This window comes from Globicephala melas, chromosome 1 (genome assembly GCF_963455315.2).
Source record: "Globicephala melas chromosome 1, mGloMel1.2, whole genome shotgun sequence".
NCBI classification, from domain to species: domain Eukaryota; kingdom Metazoa; phylum Chordata; class Mammalia; order Artiodactyla; family Delphinidae; genus Globicephala; species Globicephala melas.
The window spans coordinates 75,186,623-75,209,669 of NC_083314.1; the positions used below are offsets into that span (position 1 = coordinate 75,186,623).

The window sequence follows — 23,047 nt, forward strand, 5'->3', positions numbered from 1 at the left end:
GAGCAACGGGGGAAATTAAATTATGTTGCTGACTCCTACAGCTCCAGGATATCAGGATGCGCAAGAGAAGCAGAGATGGACAGGTCCTCTGTTCTGGGTTCTGGAGCTGGCTTCAGAGGGACAAGGGGCTGGATTAAGGCAGGGACTCTTGAGTATTCAGGGAGAGGAACCGGGAAGGGGATGCTTAGGTTCCCATCTCTAGGGGGGTGACTGGCAGTGTGTGAGTATCCAGGATGCACCCAGTTGAGGGACTCAGGACATGGCTTCCCCTCCTTGCAGCCCTCTCCCCCAGGGCATGGCACTCACCTTCAGCATCCCAGACAAAACAAAAAGCCTTGTTCTGTTTCTCCCTCTTGTACTCTCCAAACCAAAAGCAGAGGCGGGGTGGGTGTGCCAATGAAACGTGCGGGACACTGGCTGTTCCCACTGCCTTAGCCCCCACTCCACTGAGCGTCCCCCCGCCCCACCCCCCACCCCCAGTCCCTGCCTGGCCTGGCTTCCCCTCCTGGCTGGGGAAGCAAAACCACACTTAACCCTTCCTAGCCCAGACCTCCCCATCTTTGGAGAAAAGAGGCAGGAGAAAGAAGGGGGGGAACTAACCCTAAATTTCACTCTAGGTCCTTTCCAAAGGGTCCCCCCACCTTACCACCATCACAATGGCCTCAATCCTAAACGTGAACTTCGAAGGGACTTTATCTTGAATATTCAGTCCTAACTCTGAATCCCAAATGTCATCATCTGCTCTCTTGCTGCCAGGTGTAGATCACCAGTCCCAGAAGAAGCAGGAGAAAGCAGGGAAGGCCGGGTCCAGAGGAGCGGAGCCTGCTGGGGGTGAGGGCTGGGGGGAGTTGTGACTGGGTGGAGACCAGGTTCCAATCTTATCTCCCACTTGCTATGTGATGACAGGTCTGCTACTGAATTCTCTGGGCCTCGGTTCCCTCACCTGTAACATGGGTAGTGTGGCTACCAGAGACATGGGGGTTGAGCTACTATGTTTGCTCTCAAGGGAGTTGCCCACTTGTAGGGAAAACAGAGGGAAAGGCAAAACCAAGCACAAGTGGTTAAAGAGCAGCATAGAACCCTTAACTGGATAACGAATTCCAAATGGATCCCAGAAGCTGGGAGCTGGAACGTTAATAAGTGATATCAGAATGTGGTTGTTGAGTCCAAGGGGTGGTTTGGGCAGTGGAGGGGCACTTGTCTCAAAGACCCATGACCTTGGAGGGGGACCCTCCTCTGGTCCCATAGCATCCTGGGCCTTCCTCTGACCCTGCCTCCCAAAAGTGCTGTGAGGGACAGGAGGGACCAAATCTTGGCCATCTGTGTCCCTAACATTTGGCCCAGAGCCTAGCATACAGGAGGTGTTCAGTGTTTCTTAAATGAACAAATGCATCTGGTCCTGCCACTTTTTCAGGTGACTGACTTTGGGCAAGTTATTTCTTTTCTTTCAGCCTCAGTTTCCCCATTGCAGCATGGGGATGCTGCAATGATTAAGTAACATGCATTTAAAGGGAGGCTCCTTGGAGGAGGTAGATTTCGGGCTTTACAGAAGTGCCTTATACATAGATAGTGAATTCACTCATCCAACAAACATTTATTGAACACCTACTGTGTGCCAGGCACTGAGCTAGACACTGGGAGACAGCAGTGAATAAAACAGACAAAAATCCCTACCCTCATGGAGCTGACATCCTAGTGGGGGGAGATGGTCCATAAATAAAAGACAAAATTATAGTTTGTTAGAAGGTGGTTAAGTGCTATGAAAATAAAATATAAAGTGGGATAATGCTCAACACACTGGGTAACTTACACTTTGACGCTCTTTATAGTTGCGTGTTTTCACATACATTCTCAATTTCGTTCCACAAAACCACCTTATGGGCTGGAGATTATTTCCCTGTTTCACAGCTGAGGCTGACTTTCCCAAAACTAAACAGTAATAGGCCGAGCTCAGAACTTGGACGAGGCAGCCAGGTCCAGGACTTCACTATCTTATGCCACTTTGGCAGGACTGTGGGAGGAGTAGGGGTGGACTGGTGCAGGGAGGAAGTCTGTGTAGAGGTGCTGAAGCGGGAAAGAGCTGAGGAGGGTGCACAGCTGAGCTGAGCAGGGAGACACTAGAGGTGAGGCAGGAAAGTGTGGGAGGAGAGTCAGGACCAGGACCAGAGAAGGGGGAGATGGAGGCAGCCGCCTGGTTCAGGGATGGGGCCTGCGAGAGAGGATTTTTGCTGCTTGATAAGCCTGGGGTCAAGAAGGAGAGAGGGGGACTTCCCTGGAGGTACAGTGGTTAAGACTCCACACTTCCAATGCAGGTGGCCCAGGTTCGATCCCTGATCAAGGAACTAGGTCCTGCATGCCGCAACTAAAAGAGCCCGTATGCCGCAACTAAAGATCCTCCACGCAGCAACGAAGATCCCGCGTGCCGCAACTACGACCTGGCACAGCCAAATAAATAAATATATATATATATATTTTAAGTCTTCAGATAGTGCCGATGTCCCTTGTGGGGCAAAATCACCTCCAGTTGAGAACCACTTATCTAAGGTCATATGGTAAGTAGCAGAACTGGGATTGTAATACAGGTGGACCTGACTCTGAAAGCCAAGCACTTACCCACCAGGTTATAATCCTGGACAGGTAGGAGTGAGAGAGAGGAGGATTCAGATGGGTCCTAGGCCACTGGGGAGACAGTTATATTCCCCCATAGGGGAGGGAAGAGGTAACCCTTTGGAGGAGGGTCTAGGGAGTGGGGGCTGATTTGGAGAGTCAAGGCCATGGTTTGAGGATCCCTTTATAGTGAGTTCTTGAGGGAGTGTCCCTGCCTTATTCATTCTTTGATCACAGGGTCTGGTACTAAACACCTGTTGAACTGCTGAGTCACTTGTGCACAGGTGATTATTATAACCTTGAGAGTGGAAGGACTTGCCTGTTCTTTAAGTGGCTGCCATGCACCAGGCACTGGGCTAGGGGCTGTGTGTGGGTGATCACTTAATCTTCACCTTAGCCTTATGAGGGAGGTATTATTATCTGCATTTTATCAATATATACCAAAACCCCAAAACTCCGAGAGGTTGACTAATTGACCTAAGGTAGCCCAGCTGACTAGACTGCCTTCTTCCTACCCAGACTCAGCTAGATGGAATGATGCAGGTTCAGGGCAATTAGCTTAGCTTAGTTCAGCCAGGAAGGCCCTTAGAAGGGGAGCATGTGTTTGACAGCCGTTTGGAAAGACAGAGAACCCCTCATTCGAATGAAATCTCACCCCAAAAGCCCAAGATACTAAATGACAGAGGCAGAGCCTCTCTAGTAGGGAGATTTGGGGACTCCTGCCTGATGATCCCTTGCGCCTCTCCCAAGAGGCCCCCGGGGCTCTGGGGAATAAGCCCCTCTCTTTACAAGTGGCTTCTAAGGCCAGAGGAAGAAAGATGTGCCCAAGGTCACTCAGAACCCCCGAAATAGCACTCTGACCCCAACGCATGCTATCACAGGAGACAGGACAGCACCCCGGACCTATCTGAGGGGCTAATCCACCTCAAGAGACCGGCATGAACGTCACTGTGACGTAGGGGTGCTGGCTGTGGAGCCAGAGCGCGGTTCTTTTCCTTCAGGGCTCCGGCCTGGCCAGAAGGGGCTGCAGGATAATGGACAGAGAACTAACCCTTTACACCTCATACCTGGCTGGGCAGTTCTCCCAGGTGTGATCCTTTCACAATTAAGATTACTACCGTAACACTAACCCTCGCCAACCTCTTAGAGATGCAGAAAGCAAACACCATTACCCCCAAGGTTGAGGCTTGGGCAGGTTAACTGATTTGCTCAAGGCCACACAGCAGACAGGTGTCAGAAGCAGGCCCCAAACCTCAGGTGTCTGCCTCCAGGTTGACTACATCCCACCTCTCTTCAGCCCAGGCCCCGAGGAGACCAATCCAACAGCAAAATCCGGAGAGTCTGCTGGGGAGGTCCTGCCCAACATTCCAAACCCCATCCCCCTCCCAACTGGGCCAAGAGAGCCGCCCCACCTTGTGAGCCTCAGGTTTCCGGAACTGTCACAGTACACACCACAGTACACAATACTGCCACAGTACACACCAGATTAGGGCGCAAAGAGGAATTCGGCAGTGACATCTTCCTCTCCTCTCCATCCCCCAGCTATGGCCCCTCCCCACCTGGTGAGGGTGGGGGAGGGGAGGTAGGAGTGAGAAGGGGCGGGGCACCGGAGACATGGGTGGAGCCATGTGGAGCGGCAGATCAGTTGGGGCGGTAGTGTGACTCGGGCTCCGACTGGGTTGTTCTTCCCTCCCCGCCCCGCCCCGGCCTGGAGGCGGGCAGTGCTGACGGCTAGTGCTGACGCAGGCGCCTGCGTGTGGGCGGCTGCCTGTGAGTCTGTGTGTCTCTGTGTGTGTGTGTGTGTGTATGGTTGCTGGGGCCTCCCGGGTCTCCTAAATGGGGGTTTCCTCTCCCTGTTGCCATGGAAACAAACAGAAGCTCCACAACTCCAGGACTGGGGCTGGAGAAAAGGGTCCGCAAGCCCTGTACACTTGCAGAAAGTGAGGTAGAAAAGGATTCCCCGTCCCCCTCCCCTCATCCACGTAGGGACCAAACGTTAACAAATGTGGGGCCTGAAACTGGAGTGGCCACCCGTCCTGTTTGCAGAGCACTGAGGAGTTTCCTAAGACAAGGGACAAGCGACTTGCGGTGCTCAAACCGGGACAATTCCTGGCAAACCAGACAATCGGTCTCCCTAAGTGTTCATCCAATTTTTGTGAGGAGGCTTTATTTTTAAAATATGAGAATATCTTTTACAGATTTTACACAGAAATATGACCACGTGCAAACACGGGCAGACTCCTCTGAGGGTCCCGGAAAGGCCGGGAAGCCTCCCCGACCTGCAACTGAGGGTCCACGCCGGGGGGCCAACTGGGAAAGTGAACTCTCAAAAGGAGAATGGTGGTTAATCTGCAAGAGATTTCCTGATGGGCGGACGGAGCAAAGGGCGCTTTCTGGAGAAGTGGCTGGGACTGCCAGGTGGGGCAGGTGGATGGGCAGCATCTCTGCCAAGATCAGGAGCTCCTGGAGGGAGGCCCATGGGATGGGGAGGGACTGCCTTGGGCCAGTGCTTCATCATTCATTGCCTAGAAGCCAGAACTTCAGAGCTGGGAGGAGTTAGGACATCATGCAGACCAACCCCCCTCATTTCTAGACCTGCTTTGGTCCAACTTCCCAGATTCCCCCTTCCCACTATCCCTAAGCCACCCACAGGTCTGCCCCAGAGTAGCACCCCATTTGCCCTCTTTGTCCAGTAAATCCAAAGCTCACAGGGCACCCTGAGAGCCCACCTCACTTTGGCCATCGACCCCTGAGGGGCTCTTCATCACAGTGATAGGTGGTGGGGAAACCACTGGAGCAGGGGTGGGCAGCAGAGGACTGGCTGGTAGGGACAGGATGCATGGGCTGAGGCTGGTGTGCTCTCAGGCTGCCCAGGGAGGGGCCAAGGGGGCATCTGTTTCCTCTTGGCCAGGATTCCCTCCATGCCACCCCCAGAGGAGGTGAAAATGGCGCTGGCTTCCTGAAGCGGAGCTGCCTGGCCTGGGAATGGAGGACGGACAGGGTGTCCATCAAAACATCCCGCATTCCCTCTCCTCCCTCTGCCTGGAGCTTCGGGGAGCTCAGATAAGGTTTAGGGGTGGGGGCATATTTTTTGTTAGAGCAGAGGAGGTTAGGTTCTGGGGCTCAGTGAACACCAGCGATGTACCAGATGCGATAGCCAGGCTGGGCTCCAAGTGGAGTGTGGTGGGGTAGAGGCAAGGGACTTGTCTGGCTCAGAGGTGGGGCCTCACTTTAGTGGACCAGCAGTGGAGGATGGACCAGAGAGATCTGAGCACAGAGGGTAAGCGGGGATGGGGGAGAGATAAGAGTGGGCAGAGGAAGAAGGTTGGGGAAGAAGTCTACCGTGAGGGAGGGAGAACTGAGCTTTGAGGTGTGGGGGAGATCACATCTGGAGTCCAGGTCAGGGGGCCCAGGAGGAGTGGAGAGCTGGGCAGAGGGGAGGCCCAGGAACTGAGGAGAGGGGCAGCTGCCCGGGCTGACGCCAGCTCTCCAGCCACAGATCCTGGTGGGGCAAATATTTACCCAGCAACAGTTGCTAAGCAGGGAGGAAGGAGGAGGGAAGCCAGTAGCTAGAGGGCTTTCCAGGCTCCTCCCGTCCCTCACAAAAGACAACTTAGAGAGGGTGAGCCATACAGTTCCCCTCAGCCCTCCACCCACTCCACGCAGGCTCGGCTATATCCCTCCATGCACACATATGTTGGAGTCACCTCTACCAATGTCCCCCCCCCCCCGCCCCAGCCCCATGCTGGTAACAGGACAGAGGGCTGGGCTAGAGGCAACTTAATCCCTGGGCTGCCTGCCTTCCCCTCGCCCTAGGACAGCTCTGGGGGCTCGAACCTTGCAAAATTCCCCTTCCCAATCTATTGTTCAGTGGTGGCTGGAGAAGGAGGTGGTCCAAGCAGTCAGGATAGAGTGAGGGAGGGGATGCTGAAGGATGGAGTCAAGATGTCCAGGGGGTGGAGGCTGGAAGAGAGGATGAGGAGGCTGAAAGGAGGGGAAGGAGTGACTCCCTTAGAGGCTGTGAAAGGGCAGGCAAGGAGGGCTAATGGATCCAGAGAAGAGAGGTTCTCAGGGGTCCTTCCTGATCTGGTGCCTGGGCAGAGGAGGGGGAGGGACAAAGGAGGGGAGGGTGTACTCAAATGGAGCCAGATGTGGCCCATGTGACGTGGGCTGTCGCTGGCATGGGCACAGTGGGGGCAGGACATCCAACTGCCGCCAGGAAGTATTAGTCAGAAGCTGGGAGGGGCAGGGGAGACGGACAGCTAGGCCAGGACCCCTGAAGCAGCGGATGGGAGCTTTGGGGGAGGGCAAAAGGGCTCCGGGCCTGCAAGAAGGGATTGAGATGACCTCCCCACCACCCGTAAGGTTCCCATCCATTTCCCTGGCTGAGCCTCGGTTTCCATATGCAAAATGGACATACTGACACCCCTTCCCAGGGCAGAAGATGGGCCCAGGGCCCAGCACACAAGAGGGGTTCTCTTCTTTACCCACCTCCTCAGGGTGAGGTCTTTGCAGAGCTTCTCCCTGGGGGTCAGTGGGTTCTCACCCTCGGCCACAGGCCCTCTGGAAATCGGGGTGCAGAAATGGGAGGGAATGACACAAAGAGGAAGCTGCCACAGCAGAGAGGAGGTTCTTGGAGCCCAGGCTCCCTGGTGCTGATGGAGGTTCTTGAGGGCTGAAGGGTTGGCCAGAGTGGCTGCAGGCCCCATGGGTCCACCCTGAAATGGACGTAGATGGAGGGCCATCACTGTGAAATGACAACAGAGGCGAGACTGAAGTGCCACACCAGGAGGGACTTCCCCGAGCCCGTCCACAGCATGAGCCGGCCGAGAGGGAGAAGGGGTTGGGATCCCAGGAAGCAAAGCAGACCTGAAGGGTGGGCCAGGGCACAGCCCTATAGAAACAGACCGAGGGACCCTTGGAGAGCCAGGTCCAAGCTGGCAACCGAAAGAGTGTTGCTTTCCAAACTCCCACTGGAAAGTTTGAAAAATACACACGGAAACATGACTCACTGCCCCCTCCCCATGGCCCCCCTTTCCTGGTTTCTGTGATTTTTCTCCCAAGAGTTAATTCAAATCACATTCTACAGAAACCACGTTTAATGAGGGAGGGCACAGAGCAGGCTGAAGAAGGCAGAGAGGCGCCGCAGGAGGGGTCTAGAAATGGAGATGAGCGCCAGGCCTGGGGCAGACAAGCGTACGGTGATCCATCCACTGGGAACACCTCGGGCCAGGGAGAATTCGGCTTCCAAACACTTAGATGCTCAAGTGAAGGGAGGAAGGAGAATTCATTCACACAACCACTGCCGAAACTACAGTGTGGCCGCTGCACCCTGCTGCCCTGTATAGCCCAGGCCCAGAGAGCTCGCCTTCTGGCCTCCTCCTTGGAATCTGTTCCCAGGGCCACAACGGAGGCCAGAGGCCCGGGGAGGTGGGATAGGAAGTGGAGCTCCCTGAACTCACTGCCTCCACTGCTCTTTCCCCAAAACATGTGTCCTGGAGCTGGCACATGGGCACCTCTCTCCCTTTGGGCTGGAGAGGATCCAGGCAGGCCTGCCCCAACATGGTGTCTCTGGGCCAGGAAGTCCCAGCCTGTCCAGGAGAGGCCAGCGAAAGGGGAGCCTGGCACTGGGCCATAGGTGAGGGGCCCTTCCACTCCAGAGAGTTCTTGGAAGAGGCCTCCAAGGATTCCCAGGTCAGGGGCGATTCCCGAGCTTCCACACTTGCCACCCCTCCTTGGATGTCCCAGATGGAGTTCTTCACGTCTCCCCAACACCACCCCAGCCCCACTCTGTTCCTCCTTCCTCAGCCTCACCCCCTCTGTCTCCCCTGGCCAGTGACCCCCCACATTCTGTGGACTCAGAATCTCTCTCCATTCTGCCTCCAGCTCCGTGGTTCTTTTCGTTTCGTTTTGTTTTGTTTTTTGGCCACACCACACGGCCTGTGGGATTTAGCTCCCCAACTGGGGATCGAACCCAGCCCCTCGGCAGTGAGAGCACGGAGTCCTAACCACCGGACCGCAAGGGAACTCCCAGCTCCGTGGCTCTGAGTACCAACAGCCCTCGCCTGAGTAACTGCAGGAGCCTCCCAGCCAGTCTTCCTGCTTCCACCTTTGCCTCTGCCCTGATCCTTTCTCCTCCCTAAACCGCAGCCATCTTTCCAAAATGTAAACCTCAGCCTGTTTCCACAAGACTTCAAACTAACAGCACTTACCCAACTATATTTGGGGTAAAGTCCAAATTCCTTGAGCTGGCCCGTGAAGCCCTCCATGGCCCAGGCTCTGCTTGTTATCTCCAGCCTCACTGCTTGCCCTCTAGATTCCAGCAATCTGGATCTCTTTCGTTTCTTCTAAGCTAACCTTCCTGGACTTGGCACATGCTTTGCCCTCTGACCAACTCCTACTCACCCTCCAGGCTCAGCTAAAAAGTGCCACTAAGTCCGGGTTAGGTGTCCCGCTAAGCCCTCAACATCTCCTGTCACACGAATTTGACACTGTGTTCGCCTCTGTCTTCCCACATTAGGGGAACTCCTTGAGGGTAGAGGCTGGGTGGGTCTGGCCCTCCCCAGTATTCCCAGCACCCAGCACAGTGCCTGGGACAGAGAAGTTTCTCTGTTCACATGTGAGCTGAGCATCTCAACAGACCTCCCTCCTGAACCAGCACTCCCTAAGCTCAACTCCTCCCTGTACTTTGTCCACACACCCCACTCTTCAGCACCTAATTCTAGCCCTGCCTTCCTCCCACGTGCCCCTCACTGCCTCCCTGTATCGGAGCTCTATGTGTGCTCGCTCTGCAACCAGGCCTCTCTCCACGCCCAGCCCAGGGCATAGTCCCAATACCAGTAGTAACAACGGCTACTGTTTACAGAGCGCTTTCTATGGGACAGGGCCTGTTCTAGGTTCTTTCCACTCATTGGCTCATTTGATACCCAGCAGGAGCTAAAAAAAAGAGACTGGCCCAAGAACCTGACTTGTCTGATGGTTCAGGACCAATCTCTCCAGGAGCTTATAACTCTGTCATCACTGTGTGTAAAGGAGATGGGTTATATACTAGGCCGTCAATAAATGTCTACTGAGGGAAGGAACAATATAATTGCCTACCTTTACAGCAGGTCCTATCACTTTTTTTTTGCGGTACGCGGGCCTCTCACTGTTGTGGCCTCTCCCGTTGTGGAGCACAGACTCTGGACACACAGGCCCAGCGGCCATGGCTCATGGGCCCAGCCGCTCCATGGCATGTGGGATCTTCCCGGACCGGGGCACGAACCCGTGTCCCCTGCATCGGCAGGCAGACTCTCAACCACTGCGCCACCAGGGAAGCCCCAGTCCTATCACTCTTGAAACATTACCTCTGGACAGCGCTGGGAGTTGAGCTGGGCAAGGTCATTATTCTCATTTTATGGAAGGGGACTTGGTCCAAGTGAGTGGAGAGAGACTGGCTTCTGGCCACACAGGTGGCTCTCAACCAAATGGCAGAAGCTCCAGGGCCATGCAGGGGGTCCTGTGTGGCACAGGACAGGGAGCCGCTGTCCAGAATGGGGGTGAGGGTGGGGTGGGATTTATTCGAGGGTTTTCAGGGGTCATGACTGGGGGGAACCCTGTGGTCTCAACCCTCACTGGGCATCAGAATTGCTTGGGGGAGGGGCCCTTCAAAACCACCAGCACCCAAAGTTTGGGTATTTTGATTCAATAATTCATCTAGGGTGGGACCCTGGCATTTTTCAGTAAACACTACTTCAGTCTGTCATTTAACAGATGGAGAAGCTGAGGCTTGGAGTAGGGATTATAATAACAGCTAACACTGAGTGCTGACGATGCCAGGCACTGGTCTAAATAGAGCAGGTGCATTATTCACCTGATCCTCACTAGGACCCTGCATGGGAAGGACTGTTATTATCAGCTCCATTTTACAAAGCACAGTGGGTCCAGGGTCACACAACCAATCAGTGGTGGAGCTGGGATTCAAACCCCAGAGACCCGGCTTGGAAGCTCACACTCTCAACCCCAAAGTTGCAAAGGAGCCAGTGGTGGAGCCAGGCCCAGCCAGATGCCATCTCCTCTAGACAGAAGTCAGAAAGCCGGTGAGAGTGGGTAAACCAAGGTCAGAGAAGCCACAGTCCAGGTGGGAGGCCTGAAAGCTCCCGGCCCCTCCCTCACAGTGGCAGAAGGGGCTGGGCGGTAAGGGCCTGGGCAGTGAGGCAACTTCCCCATGGGACCACCGTTCCACCTGCCTGCCTCCCTCCCCTCCTGAAGGGGAGCCCTGACCAGCCCCCCTGTGCTAATTGATGGAACCTCCTAATTGCTGATCACAAGCAGGCAATTAAGTCCAATTAGGGAGTGAGAGCTAATTAGTCCTCAGCTTCCCACAGCCTCTGGGCACCCCCAGGGTCTGCAGGAACCTGCTGCCCACCTCCCCCTTCCCCCAGGGAAGAGAATTGCTGCCTGTAGTGAGCATGTCGAAGGCTCATGTGGCTTCCTTGCTCTCCTAAGGATCAAGGGTCAAGCACCTCAGCTTATCCCCTACCTCTGCACTCCAGGGCAACTCTATCTCCAGTCCCACTATACATGACTTGCCTTCCCTGAAAACCAAGAACATTCATGTCACCCCATAATTCATAAAAACTTGCCCACCATCCCATCCATCATCCCTAAAACCCTGGAGGTAGGGTACTCCACATTATCACTGGAGCTCAGAGAGGGTAAGTGATTTGCTAACGATCACGCAGTCCACTTTGACCAAAGATCCTCTACCCCCTGACATACATATGTGATAAGTCTTTCTGATGATCCCCCCACTATCATTGCTGTTGTAACGTGGTAGACAGGTGGGGCATGAGCTGTGTACCTTCTTTCCACGGGCTATATACTATGTTAGGTTTTCCCATTTAATCTGCTGTCCTCCCTCTGTTCCTCTGCCTGACTCCAATCTAAGAACCCAGTGCCAAATTTAAGAAGGTTCTTTCTGGGATCACAGAACTTTGAAGACAGGGGATCTAGTTCTCTTTTCCATTAATTCGCTCTGTGACCTTGGAGAAATTGCTTCCTTTCTATGGGTCTCGGTTTCCTCATCTGCAAAACAAGTGGACTGGACTGGAAGATTTCCAAGGCACTTCCAACCTCCATCCCTTCTGCTGCAGGGGAAGAGATGGTGAAGAGCTACAGTTCCTTCTTGCATGTCATTAGGGGATGAGACAGGGATACCCCCTTTCATACTGAAATTGTGGCGGCCCCACAGCTACACAAGAATGAAACTGTCCTGACAATGACTGGAGGATGCTGGGAATTCCCAGGCTCTAGCAGGGGCTGGGAGTGGAGAGTAGGGGGTCAAACATGATCTAACTTCCATGCCCCTGTTCTTCTTTTTCTGCTTTCTGGGTCTTCACAGGATGGTTAGAGTCAGACTAGCCCGGGTTCCAATCCTGGCTCTACCACTCATGTCCTACTTTTGTCACCCTTGGCCAGCCTGACAATTTCCTCTTCTGTAAAATGGGGTAACACTAATTCCAGAGGGCCGTTGTGAGCAATAAGTGAAATGTGCGTGCACGGTGAGGAGCACAGGGCCTGCCTCTTGTCAGGGCTCAGCGCCCCTCGCAGCATCTGAAAGAGCACAGGTTCAGGAGCTGTGGTTGGGAGAACACGTGCTGAGCACCAAGAAGGAATCATAGGGCATCCGGTCCCCAGCATACAGTCCCTCTGCAGCTTTCCCGTTCCTGTGGAGAATCACTGTTCACAGGCCCTGGGGTCCCAGGAGTCCCCAGCTTGCCACAAACACTACCATTGTCATAGAAACCGGACCTCCTCTTCCTCTCTCACTGATTGATTTCATCACATTGTTCCCCACACTGTGTCTGGTTCCTAGATCTCGGCTTTTGACTCACTGATTGAACAGCTTCTCATTTCATGTTCCCAGGATACCATCAACCTTGTCCCCACTTCAGGATCTGTGCCCACAGCCCCTCGGCAGGGCCCTCTTCCCCAGCGGCCTCCACTCCCTTCCCTGCCAAGTTAGTCTGGGCACCTCCTGGAAAAACGTCTGCCCGTGAGAGATGACTGAACTTCAGCCCCGGCTGCCCCCGCGGGCCTCAGGACCCCACCTTTCCTGCCCATTTCAAATTCCGTCAGCGTGGGGTTGTAAAACCAGCGAGGGCAAGGGAGGTGGCCACGGACGGAGACTGACGGGCGCTGGCGCCACCTGCTGGCCCGGGGGTACCAGCCCCACCTCCTCCTTAAGGGTGGGCGTGTCCAGGCTAGCCCTGAGTGGCAGAAGGCCCCGGCTCTGTGTCCTGCCAGGGGAGACAGTCATTCACATCATTAGTTCATTCATTCATTCACAGATATGTACCATCTGTGTGCCCCAAATAGCTCTTGTCCTTGTGGAACAAGCAATTAAACTGTCATGAGTGCCTCAAAAGGCGCAGCTCGGGATGCGAGGGTTGGCGGGGGCAGAGAACCAGGCACCTAACGCAGGCTGCGGTTCCCCCGAGCAAGGGGTGACTAAGCTAAGTCCTGAATAATAATCACCAACATTTATTAAGCACTTTCTGTGTACTAGACGCTATGTTAGTACTTTACATGCCTCTTGCCACTATCACATAACAATCCCATGAGGTAATTGCTACCCTTATCTTCATTTTATAGATGGGGAAAACAAATTCAGTAACAGTAGTTAATTTGCATAGAGCTCACCAGTAATAGGTCACCTGCCCACCTGTAGCCCAGGTGTGGAGGACACTACGGGCTCTCGCTTGAATAGCTGGGCAGAAAGGGAGAAGAAAGTGTGTTCCAGGTGGAGGAAACTACAGGCCTGGAAATCACTGGCCCTGTGGAAACAGGGGGAGAGACGGGCGAAGGAAACTGAAAAGGAGCACCCAGGGAGGTAGGAGAAAAGCTGGGGAGGAAATAAAGGGTGTAGAGAAGGAAGGAGGGGCCAGCAGGGTCAGAGGTCAGAGGTTCAGCAAGATAAAAACCGAGACTGGACTCAGCCCCTTCTCTAAGGGAGCCCATCAGTGTGGGAAGGTGGGACCCAGAAACACCGGGAGAGCAGGGTAGGTGACCCCTCTGCACAGGTCTGATGTCAGGGCTTGGGCCAACCATCAGGCCTGGAGCAGTCTGGGAAGGCTGCCTGGGAGAGACATGTATAGTTACCCACCTGGAATGGGCATGGATGTGCCTCTAGAAAACTGGCAATAAGGGTATAACTGGCAGCCTGGGTATAAGTACAACTGGGAAACAGCCTGACCTCCCTCAGGCTCTGGAGAAGGGGCCTTGTGCAAGGATGTTGGAATGAGAAAGTGCCTTGAAGTCCCTCTGGCCCAAGCCACCCCATCTGTAGTCCTGAGCTGGAGGGAGCTTAAGCCTGCTGGTAAGAACCCATTGTTCACATTGAAATCAGCCATGGTGAGAGAATTTACACCTTGGAACTTGACAACTGTCACAAACCAGGACTTCCCCCCCACCCCACCCCGTTATCAAATATGTGCAAGCACACCTCTGTTCTACCGTCTCCTGTCCCTACTCCACAGAAGAGGAAACTGAGGCCCAAAGATGGGGAGTGACTTACTCAGTATCACACAGTAGTTTTCTTCCTCTTACTCATTCAATTAATCATTCACTTAATAAATTTGTATTGAGTGCCCCCTCCGCTAGGCTTTGGCAAGACATGTCCCTTGTCCTGGGGGAGCTTGAAGTCTGGAGTAGCATACAGAACATGTACACTGGCTGTGACGGCACTGTGGGCCACAGCAGACTCAGGAGGAGCACTGAAGTCCATGAGCACGGTCAGGAAGGCCTCTCAGAGGACATGACTCCTGAGCTCAGGAGTGAGTGGGAAGGATGAGTGGGAGATAGACAAGATGATGGGGGAGAGAGTGTTGGAGGCAGAGAGAATAGCACCTGCAAAGGCGTAGGGGGATGAGAGGACCTGGCAGGAGCACATGATCTATGTGTACTTCTTTTCACTCTCAAGGGCCTACTGGGTCCAAGACTCCTTTTACCAGCAGTGACTGAGGGGAGGGGTTTACATGCTTAGAGATCCCTTCTGAGCCATCAGTCAGAAGTCACACCAGTGAATCAGCACCATTATGGAGTTCCTGCTGTGAATGTGTTCCGGACTAGGCATTGGCGAGAGGAGGACTCCTGGTTCCAACCCAGTGAAGGTATATGCCAAGCATCATGCAAACGGCACCCCTCTGGAGATCAGACAAGGGATGGCTGTGAGGGCCCAGGGGTGGCGCTTGGGAGGGGAGGGGAGAGATGCAGCTGGGTGTGGAGGGTGGGAGGTATGGTGGGGTGTGGGGGTCAAGGGAAGAGGCTGTTCAAGAGGGAAGTATGGATGAGCGCGCGCACGCAGCTTCCAAGCAGCAAACATTGGGCACCTACTGTGTGCCGGCACAGGTGCTGGGAATACAGGAGTGGACTAGAGCCGGTCCCTGTCCTCAAGGGGCTCCCAGGTACTTGGGGAGACAGAAGTGTAAACGGACAGTTACAATATAGTGTGCGGAATGGTTAAGAGATCTCCAAAAATGACCGGGAGACATTTCCCAGGGCAAGTGACATGGAATTTGAGTCCCACAAGAGGAACCAGCATGAGCCAGGTGAAGGGTGAGGGAACAGCAGATGGGACAGCGCAGGCCAAAGCTGGATGATGGGCAGAACATGGTGTGCTCTAAGCCCTGAAAGAGGGCTCATGTAGCTGGAGTGGAGGGTGAGAGGGAGGGCAGGATCAGCTGACTGCTGGGCAAGGGCCAGAATGTGAAGGATATTCTAAATCACACTAAGGAGTTTGGTTTTGGATCTAATGACAATGGGGGGCCAATACAGTGTTTTAAGAAGGAGAGTTTCATGATCATATTTGGTTTTTAAAAATTATCTCTCCGGCCACCATGTGGAGAATGGATTGGAGGGGGCAGGGGAGACAAGAATGGAGGAGAGAGACCAGCTAGAGACTATTACAGGCAGGAGAGGATGATGGCTTGGATCAGGAGAGTAGCAGTGGAGGTGGGAAGTTGATGGATTTGAGAAATGTTTTGAGGTGTAGTTGACAGAATTGGTTGATGGACTAGATGGGAGGAAGTTAGGGAAAAGGCAGGGATGACAGATAGCTCCAGATTTCTGGCTTGAGCAACCAGGTGGAGGGTGATGTCATTTACCAGAAGCTGGGGAGGGGAAAGCCAGTTTGGACTGTTGTGGCAGAGCCAGGACTAAAAACTCAGGACTCCTGGTTCCAAGCCAGCACCTGTTTTCCCTGGGGGGACTACTGGGAAAAGGCAGGGAGAATGTGAGACAGAGGAAGGGGAACATGGGGATGGAGAAGGGCAGAAGCAAAGGGAACAAAATAATCGTAACAATTGCTAACTCAATGCCAGGCACTGTGCTTTATATATGTCCAGTTAAATTCTCACAACATGACCATTCTTTCTAAATTAACCATCTCACACCTTTCTACCCCCAAATCCTGCTTTGTTTTTCCTCACAGCGATTACCACTACCATAAATTACATGATCTACTTGTTTACTCTGTCTCCCCTCCCCCACAGAATATCAGGTCCATGAGAGTAAGGACTTTGTCATGTTCAATGATATATCTCCAATGCCTGGAACAGTGCCTGACACAGCAAGTGTTCAATATGTGTTTATTGGATGAAAACTTTTTAACTCCTTATTAGGTAGGTTTTATTATTATTCTGCTTCAGACCCAGGTCGGTTGTACTCAAATGTCTGTTTGGTTAGCCTGGCCCCGAAGGGACTCAGGAGGGCAACTGGACATTAACCAGTCTTAAGCAGCAGGAGGGGGGCTCAGGATGACCTGCAGAGCTGGTCAGACCATGGGGATGCCCAGGTCACGGCCACCTGGGTTTTTGTCCTTAATCAGGAATAGACTGGTAGCCTCCTTGTCTCCCACTTGGTGGATGCCCCTCCAGAAAAGGGAAAGGTGGAAGCTTGAGATGACACTTGAGGAGGCAGGACTGGGCGTGGATCCCTAACTGGCAGGGAAGAAACCTCTGGGTCCTAGTGTGCAAGCCCACGCTGGAGTAGCTCCCAGTAACTGGCCTGCAGCGCCACCTCGTGGCCAAAGTTCAAAGGTGCTTTACCTCCACCTGTCCCTGGAGCTCCTCAGGATCCAGGCAAGCAGGCCACTTTCCCAAACAGCAAGCCTCCTGGGCACCTCTGACATCAATCTCCAGTCCTCTCCCTTTGCACGAACCTCACTCATCCTTCAGGGACTCCAGATCCAGGAAGCCTCTCCTGGTCCAACTTCAGTGATCACTCTCTCCTCGGCCTCCAGACCACTCACTGGGTATCACTGTTCACTTCTGGGGTCCTAGGCTCCGGAGTCAGACAGATCTGCCTTTGAACACTGGAGTGTCCATTTACCAGCTGTGTGACCTGAGCAAGTTACTTAACCTCTCTGAGCCTTAGGTCCCTGAGGTTAAGCAGAGATGGCAATGCCAGCCTCACAGAGTTGTAAGAGGATTAAATGAGATCAAGTCTGTAAACACCAAGAAGAGAGCCTGGAAATAAGGAAACTCAGGAATTGGAAAGTCCCTCTTCCCACCCCTCTCTCTCTAACTTCCTCTTCCCTTTCCTGAAAAAGGAAGCATGATGGAACAAAAGGCACAAGAGAGTCATAGGACTTGAGTTCTCTGGGCCTCAATCTTCCTCTCTGTAAAACAAGGTCATTAGATAACTGGTGAATCTATTTATTCATTCATTTAGTTTCTAGTCCACCTATGACATTCTATACAGTCTTTTATATCCATTAATTCACCCGTGCCAGATTGTGTCTTATGCTTCAGTATCCCCTGTTAGTATCCAGTACAGTGCCTGGCACAGAGAGGGCACTGGAAAAATCCCTCCCCAACAACCTAGCAAGGGCATGTTTACTGCCTCCTTCTCCCTGCCCCAAGAGAACACCCAGGCCTGCCTGGCACCAGGTGCCCCTCCCCCTCCCTTGCCTCAGCCCGAAACCAGAGCTGGCGCCACTGGGTGAGGAATCTGGGGACCAACTGTCACAGCTCTGGTATCACCTGCCTCCCGGACACCTGGGTCCGGCCCTGAATCCCAGAGGGGCCCTGCCAGCCAGCTGTCCTGGGGGACCCTAGTTCTGCCCCAGCCCCTCGGAGCTGCTCTCCCTAGGGAAATCAGAGAGTGCAAGGGACCTGCTAGGGGGAGTGCTGGAGTGGTCCCAGGGGAGGAGCAGAGAGGTGTTTGTCTGTCCAGGTCCAAAGCCCTTGGAGATTGGGCCCACAACAGTGGAAGAACCCAGAGAGACCTCCTCTCTTCTCCAATCTCTGTAGCCCTCCAAGTACCAAAGACTGTTTTGCCCTCACATTTAATCCTGTTTGTCCATGTTCTCTGGGTCATGTAGGCTAGTTTCTGTGTCTTGCTGAGGGCAGAGATCAAGTCTGTTACTTCTTTTGTGTGTCCTAGAGAATTTTACCCAATACATTCTCACTGATTGAAATTAATGAGTTGAGGGGAATTCCCTGGTGGTCCAGTGGTTAACTCTGTGTTCTCACTGCCTCACTGCCAATGGCCTGGGTTCAATCCCTGGTCGGGGAACTAAGATCCTACAAGCCGTGTGGTGTGGCTGGAAAGAAAGAAAGAAAGAAAAGAAAGAAAGAAAGGGAGAGAGGGAGAGAAAGAAAGAAAGAAAGAAAGAAAGAAAGAAAGAAAGAAAGAAAGAAAGAAAGAAAGAAAGAAAGAAAGAAAGAAAAAGAAAGGGAGAGAGAGAGAGGGAGAGAAAGAAAGAAAGAGAGGAAGAAAGAAAGAAAGAAAGGAGGGAAGGATGGAAGGAAGCAAGGAAGAAAGAAGGAAAGAAATTAATGAGTTGAGTGTATTCCAGCAACAGAGAGAAAACTGGCTGCACTCTCAGCAGGACGAATGGTGTTTAGATCACAAGGTAGACTTCCCATAGGGAGGGGTATTAAGAAAAGAAAACATAAACCCCATAAAGTACAGGACAGGAGGCCTAGCTGATTAAGACAGATGGAGAAGGCATCCCGAGAGGAGTAGGGAGATGGATGAGATAACCTCTATAAGGGCCAGCCAGCTTGCTAGGGCAACCTTGATGGTAGCCTCCTGTGTCTGCCTCCCTCCCTGGGGGCTCTGAGAATAGGGCAGAGGAGGGGCAGGTGTTAGGTTTGTGCCCCATCCCTTGGTACGACAGCAATAATAGGTGCCCAGGTTTGCTGGAAGAAGAAAAGGGACACAGCTCCACACACAGATAAGCACAGTCTGGATCACCCATCCCACTCCTGTCTTTCAGCCTCCACTCGAGTTCTGGGCCATCCCACTCTCAACTGGGTCACCTTTCCTGCCTTGCAGCCAGACCTGTGTACACACACACACACACACACACACACAGATACACCTGCACATAGACACACAGGCTCATACAGCCAACTCAACGACTCCACAGGGTCCTTTGTTCCTCAGGCCTGAGGCTGTGTGTGTGCTAGAGACATATAGAGTTCACCTGCACTCCAGTGCTCAACAGGAATTATTTTTGGATTTATCTGCTGTTTGTTTGGGATGATCTTATTTCTGCAAGTCTAGATCTAGAACTATCTTCAAATGACTCACAGTGGGTCAGGACCTCCTCCAGTGCCTGGCACATCCTAAGAGCTCAATAGGAAGTAGTTAGCTGAATGAATGAATTAAAATTAATTAATGAAGACCACAGTCTAGGTAAAGTCAATTGCCAGGGGAGAGCAAACAGGGCCCCCAAACTAACATTGATTGAACACCTTAAATGAGCCAGGCACTGTGCTAGGAACTTGGCTTATTATTTCCATTTGAGAGATGAGGAAATCCAGGCTCAGCAGTAATTGACTGCTCAAGGGGCAGAATTAACACCCAGCATGTTTGGCTCCAGAGGTCTGCTCCTTCCTCCTACATCACGAAGCTTGGAATGCGCAGTTACACTCACTACACCCTTACTGAGCTTCTGCTCTGGGCAGGGCCGTGTGCTAGGTACTGGGGAACCAGGGTAGGAGACAATGACAAAGATGAGACACACAGGGCTTCCCTGGTGGCGCAGTGGTTGAGAGTCCGCCTGCCGATGCAGGGGACACAGGTTCGTGCCCCGGTCCAGGAGGATCCCACATGCCGCGGAGCGGCTGGGCCCGTGAGCCATGGCCGCTGAGCCTGTGTGTCCGGAGCCTGTGCTCCGCAACGGGAGAGGCCACAACGGTGAGAGGCCCGCGTACCACAAAAAAAAAAAAAAAAAAAAAAAAAAAAAGATGAGACACACAGTCCTGTCCTCCAAGGTCCTGAAGGGGAGAGATATGCCACCTACACACCTTGCTGGTCATGGGCAGAGTGCGGGCTGGGGTGGGGCGGGCATAGCTACCTAGTTCCAAGCAAAATTGTTTAAGTAAGGCCTTCAGCCCTCATGGGCCTAATTCTAGAATGGGCAGGCGGGGGAGAGAGGAAAAGGAGGGCCCCTGGACAGAAACTCAGCTTGGCCAACACAAATGTCAGTGGAGGAGGGGAGTCCCCTGAACAAAGGAGGGCACCAGCCTCTGGGAGTGAGGGAAGGACTCATCAAAACCCCTCCCGAGGGAATTCCCTGGCAGTCCAGTGGTTAGGACTCGAGCTTTCACTGCCAAGGGCATGGGTTCAATCCCTGGCCAGGGAACTAAGATCCTACAGCCAAAAAAAAAAAAAAAAAACCTCCTGAGAACCTGGCTCCTCAAGGTGCCCATCGCCAGGCTCTGCTGCCACTGGGCACTCTGGCAGGCCCCCTGTGGGTGGATGTACCCCGCACAATCTGCAGGCACATGCCTCTACGTGCACAGCCAAGCCCCAGACCTAAGTGCGCTCACACACACGTCCTGCCCTCCAGGTGCCAGGTTCACGTTTGCCTCTCTCACCTTGGCTATTTGGAGTCAGTGGGAGCCTGAGGGTGGACCCATGGTACATGAACACACCCAGGGGGGCTGATTAGTCCTTGTTGGATCAGTGAGCGGGGGTCCAGCAGGGACTGCCCCTTCCCCTACCCTGCCCCTTAGTCTGTCCCTTCCCATTCAGCAGCTGTCCCCTCCCCACTCGCACACACTTGTTTCTGTCCTTTGTTTTCCTCCCTGGCCAAACCCCCAAGGCTTCTTTGGTCATTAACCTCCTGCTTTAATTAGCTTAGTGGGGAGGAAAGTGGGAAGCAGGGCAAATTCAGGAGTGAGTGTCTAGGGGGAATCTCATTTCAGAGGGGACAGGAAGGCGCAGACCGGCTGGTGACAGAAAGGCCTGGCACACAATCAGTCCTATGCAACCGTGTGCGATTTCTGTTCATGTGAAAAACAGTCACCTGGTCCACAGAGTAGGATGCTTTCCCTGGTTCCCCCAATCCAAGCCTGGTTCCCCCAATCCAAGTTCCTGGGGCAGAAGGAGAGGGGACAAGAGCAGGAAACAGCCACTCCCACAGGGCTATGTCTCTCCAATTCTTCCTCGCCCACTCTTGCTTAGAGGCGGGAGCACCCAATCCAAGAAGGTCTGTTGTTAACTTTATGTTAAATCCTCGATCCAGAGGGCACCCCTTCTCCAATTCCCGGGGCTTCCGGGGTTTCTCAGTCATGGCTCCCCTTCCCTGCATCTTCTGCCAGGCAAAGAAGCAAGAGCCCCGCAGTGTGCCAACCCCCAACCCCTCCTGTGATCCTCCACGCTGGCTCCCACCCTCCCATTGGTGTGCAAATTTACTCTCTCCAAGAATCAATTTAGGGAACTGGGCTTGCAGCTCAGCCCTCACGGCCTCACAGTGCCTGGTCTATGAGGTCATCTCCTCTGTTCCCCTGCCTCCAAGCAGGACTTTACCTCACAAACTAGTTCAGATTTTTGGTTTCCAAGGCACTCCAGAAAAGGACACCTTACCACTGTAGCTCACCCACCCATTCTTATAAAACTTTTGGGAAGTTCTTAAAAGTCTGACCTCAAGCCCTCAAGCTGCAGTGCCATCCCTTCTCCTACTGGGAAAGACCCAGGCATAAAAAGGGTAACAAAAGAAATGTTGAAGCTATGGGGTAAGGGGAGAAAAGATTGCATTACACTCCAACTTCCACAAACTCCCCTAAAAGTGCCCAACTGTCCGATTCATGCCTTAAAAACTGATTTTTACTTTCACCAAATTTCCAGAGTCAAAGGAGCTGAATTAATGGGTTTTCAATGGGGGAGAGGTGGGATGATGGTGAAGGCTAAAGAACAGATCACCCGCAAGCTACATATATAGCCCAGGCCTGAAGAAGTCTGGGTTTCCATTCCATCCAGTCTCTCTTTCCTCCTTCTGTCGCACCCAAAGCTCCTGGCTCTCACCCGAAACTGTTAAGTCACATCATGCCTTTAAGACTTCCCTTGCCTCCTCACTCTCTGTCCCCCCACTTCTCTCCTCTCCCTCCACCCCTTCATCCTCCTCACTTCATCTCTCCACAGCCCTCCCAGCTCCCCTCTACTGATCAGAAGGATGTTAACTAACTCACCTCCCAGTCGGTGCCTCTCAGATCTCCGAGACTGGGGGAGCGGGAGAGGACGAGGGGGGATGGCTTGCCGCTTGGAGATGAGGGGACCCCGTCTTTTACCAAGGGGTCCCACCCTCCAAGCCGGCACCCCATCCCGGCCCCCCCAGCGCGCCCAGCCGTGTTCTCCCCGCATCGCGGCTGCGGGCTTTGTCTGCTCTGCGGAGAACCTCTCCCCGCGGCCCAGAGCCGGGATCGACTCTGGGAGAGCGGGAGGGGGGAGCTGAGAGCGGAGAGGGAGCGCGGCAGGGAGGGGGAAGAGGGGAGAGAGAGCGAGAGCGAGAGAGAGCGAGCGACAGAAAGCCGCAGTGACCCAGCCGGGACCGCTCCCCGCCCTCTCGCCCCCCCCTCATTACCATAAGAAAGAGGGACCAAAGACCTGCCCGGATCGGGAAGGAGCCCGTCTTGGGAGGGGGGCACATTCCATTAGCCTTTTTTCAACACGTTCCGTTTCTGTACACTGACTCCTCTCCCGGTGCCCGCCTCTTGGAAAAATGAGGGACCTTGACTTCCATCCCACCCCCAGCTTCGCCTCCCAGCCGCGAGTAAAGACCGAAGGCACATCCATATCTTCCTCGGGTCAAGGAATTCGTCCCCGCGCCCCCGAGGGCGGGAAACTACAACTCCCGGCATGCCCCGGGCGCCCCCGGCGCGCCCCCCTCCCGTCAGTTCCATGCTGCTCCATCCAGTTCATTTAAAACAAAAGAGTTTGAGCGCTGGAAGGGGCTGGGCTCTATTGGGGGCCACTGAGCGCCGCTCCTGGACTGGGGCTCGGTGCGGGAGCCTAAGGGGGGCGTCTGGACGGTGGGGTCTAGAGACTCCCGGGACCGAGGCGGGAGGGGTGGGGGCAGAAATCCCGCAGCCCCCCGCCCCCCGTCACCCCCGGAGAGGAGAGGAGATCTGCTTTCTTGGCTTTGCTTCTTTTTCCCCCCACCCCC

At 53.8% G+C, this 23,047-nt stretch overlaps 1 long non-coding RNA gene across 1 annotated transcript; it reads right to left on the bottom strand.

Annotated features, from left to right (window-relative positions):
- Positions 1-6,381: 6,381 nt before the first annotated feature.
- On the bottom strand, positions 6,382-22,405 carry LOC138842424 (uncharacterized). Its single transcript, XR_011376950.1, has 3 exons — positions 22,074-22,405; positions 7,099-7,354; positions 6,382-6,570 (listed from the first exon to the last, which is right to left on the bottom strand). It is a non-coding gene; the product is annotated as an uncharacterized lncRNA (long non-coding RNA).
- Positions 22,406-23,047: the final 642 nt, after the last annotated feature.